At 33.9% G+C, this 13207-nt stretch overlaps 1 protein-coding gene across 3 annotated transcripts in view; it reads left to right on the forward strand.

Moving 5' to 3' along the window:
• Positions 1-4928: 4928 nt before the first annotated feature.
• LOC129947319 (lachesin) overlaps positions 4929-13207 on the forward strand; it is a 79164-nt gene continuing 70885 nt past the window's right edge. For all 3 annotated transcript variants that reach the window (XM_056057839.1, XM_056057840.1, XM_056057841.1), the window contains exon 1: positions 4929-5407. The gene's annotated coding sequence lies outside the window, so the exon portion shown is untranslated. The remainder of the gene's footprint in view (positions 5408-13207) is intronic.

The raw sequence follows: 13207 nt of genomic DNA on the forward strand, positions 1-13207 counted from the left end.
AAAGAACCATTTATGGCCACATCATGCTCGGAGTTTCGGCAGGACAAGGTGGATTCTTTTTTGATGCACCGTTGGAACTGGCGAAACATTCATTTTTCCTACCAATTCTTCCTAAAATACGATCAAATAATAATATCGTAATGGTTGTTGCATCTTCTAGTATAGCGGCAAACGTCTAAGGCCACAGTACTGAAACAGTGTAAAATCTTTGATGGATGCACTATGGTACACAAACATTCGCTCGAGGCGTTGAACAGGACATTGAAAGATATAAAAAACAACGACAGACTATTTGGCGGCACTTTGTTTGATCTCTTAATTTGATTTCAGAGAAACACTTCCCTTTATTATGCGTTCAACGTACACTGATAATAAGATCAACGCGTGCTTAAAATTATCGCCACTGCGGCGTATTGTTGAAAAAGTACAACTGAAAATAAATATGCGTGTTCAAATGCTTCAAGATCCATCCGCTGAAACATCCCCAAAACAACTTTTAGATATAGTCGACGGAAAAGTTACTACAAATAAAACTGGATGCATAAAATTACCGGTCGATTTCTGCACGATCATTGATTCACAAGATGATCTCCAGGGGCCTTACTATACAAGCGATGTTTTTTTTGTCAAATTGTAAAATGTTGTAAATTTTTAATATTTAATTTGAATTTGAATTCGTTTCTCTTCCTCATTCATTTCAAAGTTCATCATTAGCGGACACATGACTCTTTCGACTGGAGTATTTTTTAAAATGGTTGGGAGTGCAAGATCTAACGTTCTTGTCACTACCGATTTGGTTTTGGTAACCTCCTCTTGCCAAAAGCTCCAATGTTGCTGATTACTTAATGATAATCGGAACAGCATTTTGTCTTCTGCGAGTAGTCACATTGGATGATATGGTGGAAATCCGTCTTTAAAAAGACGTTCAATTTGCTCGTACCGTTCTTCATTTCCTTGCAAATTAAAACAAATTCCAACGATGTCCATTTTTGTAATAATTACTTTCGTCCAAAAATTTGGTGATTTTTGAACTGTCAAACAACTCGATACTCGTTCGAAATTTTTTGAAAACAAGTTGGTATAACGAATTGAAAGTAGAATCGGAAATGTGTTTCGAATAGAATCAAAAGTAGGGCCCCTGATATTTGCCGATGTACACAGACAATTTACAAATCATGAGTGTCAACGAATTAAATTATAAGATACACCATTTGTTACCAGGAGGCTTGATGTCATACAAATCTATTGAAACAATTTGTTATTGCAGGCGATTAGTATTTAAAAAATTAATGAAAATTATTCTAAATTTAAAATTTCGAGGTGAAAATATATTATTAGCGCGAATCCCTATTATACCCAACGATGTGCCAATTCAATTCAAACGCCTTGAATTTCCAATAAGATTGGCATTTGCAATGACTATCAATGAGTCTCAAGGCCAAATGATGTCTGCCTGCGGCTTAGATTTGAGCACTTCATCTTTTTCACACGGACAACTATACGTGCTGTGCTCTCGAGTGGGCAAACCATCCAGTTTGCTTGTATTGGGGAAAGATGGGACCACACAAAATATTGGTACATTACTTACTTAAGGTGGCGCTACAGTCCTGTGTGAACTAGGGCCTCACCCAACAATCTTCTCCATCTAGCTCGGTCCCTAGCTAGATGTATCCAGTTTCGAGCTCGAAGTTAGGTGAGGTCACCTTCCACTTGTGCGAGCCTCCTGTTCCGCGGTCTTCCTCTACTGCGCTGTCCTGTGGGTGTGGATTCGAAAACTTTCCGGGCCGGAGCATTGGTTTCCATGTGCTCTACGTGACCCAGCCATCTTAGTCGTTGGACTTTTACCCTTCTGGCTAAGTCCACGTCGCTGTACAGCCCGTACAGCTCGTTGTTCCACCTTCTCCTCCACTCCCCTTCGATGCATACTAGACCGTAGATCACACGAAGAACTTTTCTCTCGAACCGACCCAAGGTGCTTTCATCCGCTTTTGTCATGGTCCATGCTTCTGCACCGTATAGCAGGACGGGGATGATAACGGTCTTATATAGCAACACTTTGGTCCCTCGAGAGAGGACTTTACCACTCAATTGCTTTCTTAGTCCAAAGAAACAGCGGTTAGCAAGAGTTATTCTGCGTTTGATCTCAGCGCTGGTGTTGTTTCCTGCGTTTACAGCAGAGCCTAGGTAGACAAAGTCCTTGACTACCTCAAAGTTACGTCTGTCGATGGTGACGTTTTGACCAAGACGTCGGTGTTATATGTCCTTTCTTGACGACAGCACGTACTTTGTTTTGCCCTCATTAACCGTTAAACCCATTTTTGCCGCCTCTGCCTCAATACTCACAAAAGCCCCATTGACATCACGCTGAGTTCTTCCGATTATGTCAATGTCATCAGCATATGACAGTTATTGGACGGACTTTTGAAAGATAGTGCCTCTAGTGTTGACGTGTGAGCTCTGCACTATTCTTTTCTCCATGGTCATCCTGCACAAACGGACGAGTTTGGCATGGATGCCAAAACTAGACATGACTCTATACAGCTCGTCGCTGTAGATGCTGTCATATGCATCCTTCAAATCGATGAAAAGATGGTGGGTGTCGATTTGGTGTTCTTGAGTTTTTTTCCAGGATCTGCCGTAATGTGAATATTTGATCAACTGTGGACTTTGCTGCTTTAGACGTTCACATATAACGGCAGAGAAGATTTTATAGGCGATGTTAAGTAGACTGATTCCTCTATAGTTGGTGCAGTTTCCTTTTTTCAGGATCGGGCAAACAATACTGAGGTTCCATTCATCGGGCATGCTTTCTTCCGACCATATCTTTCAGATAAGTTGGTGCATGCTCCTAACCAACTTATCTCCAGCTGCTTTAAAGAGCTCGGCATTCAAGCCATTCGCTATAGTGGCTTTATTAGACTTCAGCTTAGATATGGCAATCTTTACTTCGTCTAAGTCGGGAGAATGGGATTGTTGGCTTTCGTCGTCTATGTTGAATGGATCATCCTGCTTGACAGCGGAATTCAGTTCGTCGTCGCCGTTATACAGTCTGCAGAAGTGGTCCTTCCATATCCTCAGCATTGACTGCGGTTCCACTATGATGTTTCTGGTCAGCTAGTAACTTAAAAAAACTGATGAAATCTTCTATTGAATTAGCTTTGATGATTTGAGTAAGTTTTTTAAAATGAATTCAAATGTGATATACTGGAAACAAATTTAATAGTTATCACTAGAAAAAATGTTCCACATACGCTATAGAACATATAGGTAGACGAATTACAATATTTAATCGTTGGTTAAATTATCATAAGCAAACTATAAACCAGTGGCTTTATATTGAAACCATTTTGGTAGCCTTAAGTACTGATTTTGTGAGTAATTTGTTTCATGATCAACAGAAATCATTTCCCTTCTGCATCAGCTGCCTTTTAAGTGTGAAAACACTGGAAAAAAAGTCAATTTTTTTACTTCAAAATATTATTGTTTAGAATTTAGAAGTCTGGAAGGTAGACCTTTTTGACTACTTTTAAGTTTTCGCAAGAATTATTGAGACCAACAACTAATTTTAGATGTTTAAAAAAAGCTCATGTAAGAAACAGTCTTATTGAATTTTTCTATTTCATGAAAGAAAAAGGAAATCCTGCAACGAATAAGCCGATGTCTGGGAATAAACTCCTGACTTCTGGACAAGGACTACTCCGGCTTGCCATTTGACCACAGTTACCCACTTTTTGGAACATAAATCAATAAATATATAACAAATTGTATCCTTGTTGTTCTAAATCTTTTCTTTTATTTAGTTCTGTCACGATACAAAGCAATCAACATTTCTAAATAGATATCGTATTGGGATACAAAAATTGAAAATAAAAATAACATCCAAAGAAGAACATCTCAAATTCATACCAAATTAATATTTTATTTATTTCTCTGCGCCACTCAATTTATTTTCTACGTTAATCTGCTGTGAAACAAAACAACAACAAGAACAAAATAATATGATTTATGTTACATTTCAAGGACATACAACTGACGTTCTTTTTATATTTTTTTTTTCTTTGAGCAGATATACCAACGATGAACAACGACGACGACGTCTCTTTGTAATAGAAATGTGACTGTCCACCTGTCAGCACATGAATGAAAAACCACCTGATATCCAATTCTGTTATAAATTCATACTCGTCCTCGGGCACTAATCCATCCAACAGAACATCACCCTATAATAGCCGTTTGTTGGAGGATTCTCCCTAAATCTCCCAACTCGAGGCCCACACAATCACACACAGAGGACAAGGAATTTATTTTTCTGTGGGCCTCGTTGAACGCGCAAAAATGGCTCCTTGGCCAATGAAATTTATGCATTTTCCACACAAAATCTGAATTCATCCTCGTGGGACAATGACAACAAAAACATTTATTGCTCCCAGCCACGTGGTTCTCTGCAACACCAACATCAGCCAGCGTCGCCGTAGCGTAGACTCGTTGCTCATTTTCGAACTTTCGAAAGGACGAGTACTTCACTTCGCACACGACAGAAAATGTCCCTTTCATAATAAAGTGTAACGAAATGTCATTTAATGGAGTTTTGGGATATTTTCACTGCACCAGCTGTGTGTCCCGAATTTGTTCTGGTAGGTCCTGGTTCGGATAACTTGGTTTGCCAGCAGCTCTTTGCAATTCGGTGTCAATTCTCTTAGAGGATTCAACGAAGTCAGAACTCACAGTGAAAACACATTGTGCGGTCGTAGTTCGGATAAAGCCTCTCTGCGAGAACTCATGCGCATCAAGTAAAACCCCCAAACCATCCCTCTCATCACAAGTGAAAGACTGGTCCTCATGGACGAAACGAAATATTTGCCATCGATAAGCTCTTGGAATGTATATGTTGCAACTTGCACCTCAGTTATTTTTGGAGTATCGCCGGAAGTAGACGTGTTTTCCAATTAAATCAGGCTTGAATTTTTAATTTGAAAGTTTCCAGGAGTGAACTTGTATCTGTGTTGATGATCATCACCAGACCGAAACTAACAACGTTAACTGTCATCGCTACCGCCTTAGTGACACTACCACACCGCCACCGCACCGGGTCGGGAGTTTTAAGTGCGCCGTAAAAAGTGTTTGATTTTTTGGCTCAATTAATAGTGAAGTCCTTTTTTTTTTTATTAACAAGTCCTCCCAGGGGCTTCAAATCCCGAGAATAGAAAAAAAATCCTTAAATTAAAACAAAGAAAGGACGGATAAAAAGTGAAGAAGAAAAGTAAAAAATCTAAGAAAAGTGCTGTGTTTGTGGAGTTCTCGAACTTCTTCCGCACCAACTGTTTTAAAATATTCACAAAGTCATTAAAAATTTAATGGATTGAGGATACTCGTCGCTGTCGGCCTCAACATAAAAAGGATAATTCAAGTATGGCTGGGGATATTCAGAGGAGAACTTTTATTGTTATATTTTGTTTTTTTTTTTTGGTCTTTCTTTTTTGTTCCATTCTTTTGCTAAGTCCTTTCTCGAGACCAGAACCAGCAGGAGCAAGACGGCTTAGCTTAAAGTATAGTTAAAAAATAGCCCCCCTCCTTTGGTTTTTCCTTTTCAACTTTTGTTTACACACAAAATTTCCTTGAACATAGAAGTCTGAAACACAACCTTTAGAGTGTCCTTAATGGAGAAATATTTACAGTCTTAAGCTGCAAGACATTGTGTCTTGTGTGTGTTGTTCATCTTATCGAGCTTGGAATAAACCTCTTCCAGATAGACAGACACTAAACCATCAGAGAGGCTCCTTTTCCACATGGAATAGAATGGCCTTCCGATATGGCAATGGCAATGTAGGGGTGTACTGCGGGCTATAATTAATTATCCCTTGATACGATATAAAGGATGGGGGGAAATGGGATAATATTGCAACTAACTGCTGTGCTAGCTATGCAGCACGATTCACTTTTCGCACTTCGCAGCTCCGTCGATGTTGCTTGTACCTCGTGCCAGTCAACTATTATTCACAAGAAGGATTATGGTTGTTAGCTTCTAGCTGAGGATACAGAATTAAACTCGTACTCCATTAGGGGTTTGTAGTAACAGTCTATGTGATGTGCTTTAGTGCCGCTGTTTTGTACAGCTTGTTGTATAAAGTTCTGCTTTGCTTTTAGCTGATTGCATTAATTCGTTTGATTTCCGGTGCAAGAGCTCTCCTGCAGTGTTATTAATTCCTTACAAAGGGATAGTCTGGTATGGGTAAGGATATTTGCTTAGAGGGCTTTGTACATGCAACTTACGTAAAAGGAATTGCTAACATCCGCTTCTGATGAGCTAAGAAAGTGGCAGGGTTGATGGTAAGGGGGTTTAATTAGATGTATACAGAGGTATTGATTGTATGTTGTTGAATGAGTTAAACAGGATGTTAATCGTTTTTGCCAAGAAAAGAAACCCTATCCACTTAACTCTGGCAGTGTTATTTATTTTTCTATTCCCAGTTGTTTTGTTTTTTTTTTTTAAGTGGGAATGGGGCTTGTAATGTAATTAAGTGTTGGGTATAAATACTATTGGAATGAGTTAGATTTAATCATATAAACCAAGGTTGAACGGAAATGCTATAAATAAGCAAGTTTGTTGAAGATTTCTTGTATCCTGCTGTGTGTTTTTTTTTAGGAACGTCTTCCCATACATTGAATATTACTTTTAAGTTTGAATTTTTTAAAGAGTCAGGCAGGAATTTATGAGTTTCTATTACTCAAAAAGTGGAAATCCCACTTTGTCTTTCTTGCGGATCCATGTTTAAATTTTAAATGAATAAATCTTTATCTTCCTTTGCTCTGTAGGGAATATCTGTCTTTCTAACTCAAATAAATCTTCTCTCTTATTCGGTAGAAATATATGCAGATTATGGTTTATTTTTTTAATATATTTTAGAAAGGACTCAGTTGAATATTGGAATTTATGGTCAACATACTGAAAACACTATTAACTCGGTATTACAGACTTATGAGTTGGACGAGTGTTTTGATAGCTATATTTTGAAACAGATGGGATGCCCACACAGATAATTTCACATTGGTGCCATTTCAAATGAACATTTGTTTGCAATATCCCAAAATACCATTTAAGGAGTTTATAAAAGTATGTAGTGAAAAATTAAAAGAGATATTAGTGAGGTTTACGGTCCCATGAAAAATATGGTGATTTTCGGAAATTATTTTCCAAAAACGTATTCGATAGAATGTTTTGAAATGTTTGGATATAAAAACGTGTATTTTCTATTTTAAGACTTTTTTTTTAAACAAAAATAACGAGTTGTGAGCTGTTTTCGGAGGTGTCAAAAAAGTTTCCCAACTGCTGATGTGGTTCTGGGAAAATGAGCAGCTGAATCAAAAAAATTAAAAAAGGTTGATTTTAAAGATATTTTTTACAAAATGACCTACGATTTTTAAAAAATAACAAACATTTAGTGGGGGTAGTACAATTTTGTTTATTTTTTAATGTTGAATAAAAAAATTAAAGTCGATCGGTCAATTTCCCGTTGAGTTATGATGTCCTATAATTTTAAAAATGTCCCGTCTCGATAGATAAAATTGCTCATCTGCTATGTCTGACTTGTGGAATACAACTTGTTCTTCATTTAAAAATGCCTGATGAAAGGCTAATGCTTGTTTCCTTGTATTTCGCCTGTCTTTTTAGGACGCTGCGTGACAAATGTTGGATTAGTTTGTGATTTCTTGAACTGCATATTCTTCCGCAATAGGGCTGACAAACACGCCCATTACTTCACACTCTTTTTTTTTCATCCCACCGAGGTGGTGCTTTGGAGCTCTTCATGACGCTGTCATTCAAAAACTATTCAAGATACGACCTAGCTGCTTTCACAGGACATTTTTAAAAACAGAAACTATAGAATAAGTTAAACTGAATTTTTGAAACTTTCGCACCGATATTGTCCCTTAAACCAATTTAGTGATATTTTTGGTGGAAGTTTATATTTTTTTTTGGTACAAAAAACTACCAATTATTTCGTTTATAAAATTTGACCTTCAACAATAGATTTGCTGTTAACAAATTGTGTAGAACTAGCTCCAACCATATACCTTTGAAATAAGATATTCTATTAAGGGTAAAAGATCAAATGTGCAATATTTAGATGTAAGAAACACAAATTGGAATAGGTTTCAATCAAGAATGAAAAGATGTCTTCGAGATATTCAATGTGAACTAGAAAATATAAGTCATAATCGAAAAGTAAACGAAAAGGTTGAAATTACATATAACTAAAAGTATTTTGGATAGTATTGATGAGTCATGTCTCAAAAAATCCATAACTATATAATTAATTACATAAAGCAAAGAAATTATATTAGAAGAAAATGGGCTAGGTTTAAACATGATAATAACTTTTATTTAATGAAAAATCTTACGGAGAGAATATCTTCTGAGATCACAAAATTCAGAAACAACTCTTGGAACAATAAGCTCAGTTCCCTTGAGCCAAATTCTAAACCTTTTTGGAAAAAGGAAAAACAAGAATAGATCCATACCTTATCTTGAAAATTATGATTGTCTATTTGTAACCCATGAAGAAAAAGCAAACATTTTTGCTGATACATTTGCGCAAAACTTCAACAATCCTATGTTAGCACAAGTAAGCACGGTAACAAATGCGGTTACTGATTCGGTAAATACTTTGAGAAATACAATAGTGCCCTAACCGGCAAAAGTCTATGTTTCAGGAGGAGATATTGAGTATATTACTAGCAATTTGTGAATATTAAAATCTGCAAGTTTTGACAGCATACAAAATATTTACCTGAAGGAGCTGCCAAAAATTGCTATCCATTTTATTTGCGTTCTAGTAAACGCTTGTATCAAATTGCAGTACTTCCAGAAATTTGAAAGATGGCAAGAATTATCTCTATACTTAAAGCAGGAAAACCACCAAATAAAGCTAGTAGCTATCGCCCAATCAGTCTTTTAAGCAACCTTAGTAAAATCTTGGAAAAAGTGAGTAAGAGTAAGCTATTAAATTTTCTTGAAAACAACCATGTTATACCAAACAACTAGTTTGGATTTAGACAAGGACATAATACTACTCATCAAGTTTTACGTATATGTCATCATGTTAAAGCTAAATTTTCTGTAGAGCAATCTACTGGTCTTGTACTCTTAGATGTAGAAAAACCATTTGATTGTATATGGCATGAATGAATTCTTTACAAACTCAAACACTTTGGTTGTCCGGATTACATTATTAGGTTTGTTCAAAGCTTCTTGCAAAAGGAGAACATTTAAAATAAACTTAGATTTTATTTGTTCTAGTTCCAAAAATATATATTCAGGAGTTCCGCAAGGATCAGTTTTAGGACCTCTCTTATACATTGTTTATGTTTTGATTTACCAGACCTTCTTAACTGCAATTCGCTGATAACACTGCTATATTTAGCTCAAATGAATTAGGGTTTAATATCGAAAGTTCTCTTCAATACGCCCTTGATACTATACTTCAATACTTTAAATCGTGGAAGTTAAAGATTAACTCAGAGAAAACACAAGGTATCTTTTTCACGAGAAATCGTCGAATATTAATAAACTGCAAATATCTCACAACAAAATTTTGAAAATGATGTTAGACCTGCCCTGGAATTACTCAACTTCAAGATTGCACGAAAATAGTGTAGTATTAAAAGTTTCTGAGAAAATTGAAAAACTTAATAAAAATTCTTCTATAATAATTGTAAAGATTCTGAAAATTTGCTTAATAAGAACTTGCAAATATAAACTGTTAAAAATTCAAACAAAACTCTGTGATAACAATGTCACTTTTAATGTTAAATTATTTTTGCATTTCTTTTGTTCATTTATTTATTTATTAACTTACCATAGAAAGTTATTGTAATAAGTCCGATTTGTCAAATTGAAGATTTTGGCATTTCTCGACGTTTCAAGGTCCCTAGAGTCGAAACAAAAGATTCGAAGTACGTCCGTACGTCCATACGTTCGCGACGTTTTTTTCGTCGTCCATAGCTCAAGAACCAGAAAAGATATCGACATCAAATAAATTTTGTTATAGAGAAAAAAAGGGCAGAAAGATACGGAAAGGGCTCTCAAGAAAATTGCGTAGGTGGTGAAAATTTTGGTGAACCCTAAATATCATACGAACCAAAAACGCTAGAGACTTGAAATTAATTTTATGTAATTTATTGTAACGTGATATCAAAGAAGAATATTTTTTGAAAAAAATCCATTTAACAGTTTTTTTTGTATAAATCAAAAAAACTGAAAACAAAAATTTGTCACCTCCAAAATTTTACGACTAAAATATGATTTTATCTCCAAAACAATTTTGTGCAACGAAGAATAATATTTTTGAGATATGATAAAATTTAAATTGACTGTTTTTTTTTAATAAATAATAAAAATCTAAAAAAAACATTACTCAAAGTTGGTAAAAATTGAATATCGATTCAAACATATTTTCAAAAACTAGAAATTTAGGCTTCAAACTTATAAGAAATATTGTTTTTAACATTTTGAAAAATCTTGAGAAAAATCGAATTGACAGTTTTTTTTAAAAAAAATAAAAACCTAAAAGAAAAATGATTAAAAGTTGGTAAAAATTGATTTTCGACTCAAATATCTTTTCAAAATTTTGAGATATGGGCTTTAATTTACTTTTATCTTTCAAAAAATATTGCTGTCAACACTCAGTAACATTTTAAAAAAAATCGAATTGACAGTTTTTGTACAAAAAATTAAAAACCTAAACAAAATTTAACAAAAGTTGGTAAAATTATTTTGGACTAAAATATCTTTTCAAAAATTAGAAGTATTGGCTTCAAACTAATTTTATCTTATAAGAAATATTGTTTTCAACATTCGATACAATTTTGAAAAAAATCGAATTGACAGTTATCTTACACAAAATAAAACTCTAAAAAAAAAACAACACTAAAACTTGGTAAAAATTTACTTTCGACTCAAATAGCTTGTCAAAAATTAAAAATATTGGCTTCAAACTTATTTTAATTCACAGAAAATATTGTTTTCGGTATTCAGTAGTTTTTATATAAAAATCCAACAGTCCGTTTTTCTATAAAAAATAAAATCTACAAAAAATAGTACGCAAATTTGGTAAAAATTGATAGGAGTACATATAGACAAACTTTTAAGCAAGACAAATTGACATACGGGATGGGTAGTTATCAGCGTGGGTAGCATCCCAGCCTCTTTTTTCGTTTATAAAATTTGACCAAAAGTAACATTATTTAATAACGTCCAAAATTAATTAATTAATAAATGTATCAAATTTTAACAACAAAAGTTTTTGCTTACGATAAAATAAGTTTAAAACCAATAAATTTCCTTTATTTTCCATTATATTATATTTGAAAAACAAGTTTAAGAAATTGGAATTGTAGTTTTTAAATGTTTCTTGTTTCATTTTGTACAAAAACTGTCAATTTGCTTTATCGTGAAACAAAGTGAAGTTTTCATTATGTTAATGCGAACTCTGAAAGATGTCAGTGTGAAATACATATAATGTTTCATTCAAGTCGAAAACGAAATATGATATTTGAGATCAATCAAATATTTCCCTTTTTTAAATTTCAACAGTTAATGTTAACAATGAAACTCATCAAATTGCACTTTGATTTTCCTTAAACAAAAAATTCGTCTCTGCTTTTCAATAAAACAAAAATTAACTCGAAGTGACAAATTAGACGTTTAAAATCTAGCGACACTCATTTTCAGTAATTTTTATGACATTTATAAGATCTAAAGCGCCTCCATTTTGACATTTCATTACTTAAACTCGTTGTCAATAGTTTTTCAACACAAATTCCTTCACTTAAAAAAATAAATTAGGTTGCGCAACAGTCCTAGTGACTTTCAACTCTCAACAATTCCTGTGGGCCAATAATGTTGTCAGGGATTGAAGGGACCTACAATTTAACGTTGAGTCCGAATGTTTAACTTGAGAATGCACTTTTCATGAGAAGAATTACTCTTGGAGGAATTATCAGTTCCTTACAAGAAGCAGTTCCCGTGAAAAAAACTTTAGATGACATAGGCAGGGTTCGAACCCAAGATCTTTGGCATGACAGTCCAAATCATTAACCATCATGTTACGGGTACAACATGTTTTTGTTATCTCTTTTTGTTATGTATTTTTATTGGCTAACGAAAAAGGAATTCCAAAAGTTTGGTTTAAGGGCCATATAAAATTGTATTCCTTAAAATCGAATTATGTCGAAAAAATAAAATATTTGAATTATTTCAAGAAAAACTGTTTGTGTTCAATTTTATAAATTCACTTCAAATCATCAAAAATTAACTCTAGTAAAATATTTTTCTTGATATTCTGATTTATCCTTTTTAAAGGAGTTTTACTTTTTACTAATTTTAGCATAAGTATTCTTTTGTGGCAAAATTTTGATATGATGTTTATCAAATATATTGGAATTTTCCATAGATTATAATTAGTTTTGTCAACTATTTGAAATAATAGAATAAACAATCCGCAAATTTTATTCGATCCGTGAAAGGTTTAAAAAGAATGATTTTCTTTTATAGCAATAAAAAAGGTCACTATTTTTAAACCACACAATTAAGCATTTATCGATGTTTTCAACTTATTTAAACTTTATTGCTTTATCGTCTTGAATTGTTCAACTATTTTTTTCTAAACAACCTTTTTCTTGTTTTATTATTTTTGTACAAAAAATAATCAGTTTTTTAACCTTTGATACAATTAATAAACAAACTGATACAAATTATTGAATTAAATTTCTATTCATAAATCCAAAAAAATTAAAACAACATTATTTTAAATTCATATAAATTAAAAAAAAAACAAAATCGGTTAACAGTTCATTGCACTACCACTGCTCAGCTCATTGCCCAAGACCAAACAAAAACATAGTCTGCAAAATAATAAAATGCAGTCGACAAAATATGGCCATCTGCATAACACGCAATTATTAACTCAAAAAACTGCTTCCAGCATCAACCTCAGTCCGATTGGAACACACAAAAAAGTACACAAAAGAAATAACAAAAAAAACAAAACAAAAATTAACCGATGTTCATCATTTCCATTCTGCGCCAAAGCTCCCTCCATTCACATCGCAAACTATTGCGCCTTTTTGTCTGGCTGGGGGTGGTTTAGTTGGGTGGAAAAACACTCAAATAAAAATCATACAAAAAAAAAGAGTATTGGAGCTCGAG

This window comes from Eupeodes corollae, chromosome 2 (genome assembly GCF_945859685.1).
Source record: "Eupeodes corollae chromosome 2, idEupCoro1.1, whole genome shotgun sequence".
Taxonomy (NCBI): domain Eukaryota; kingdom Metazoa; phylum Arthropoda; class Insecta; order Diptera; family Syrphidae; genus Eupeodes; species Eupeodes corollae.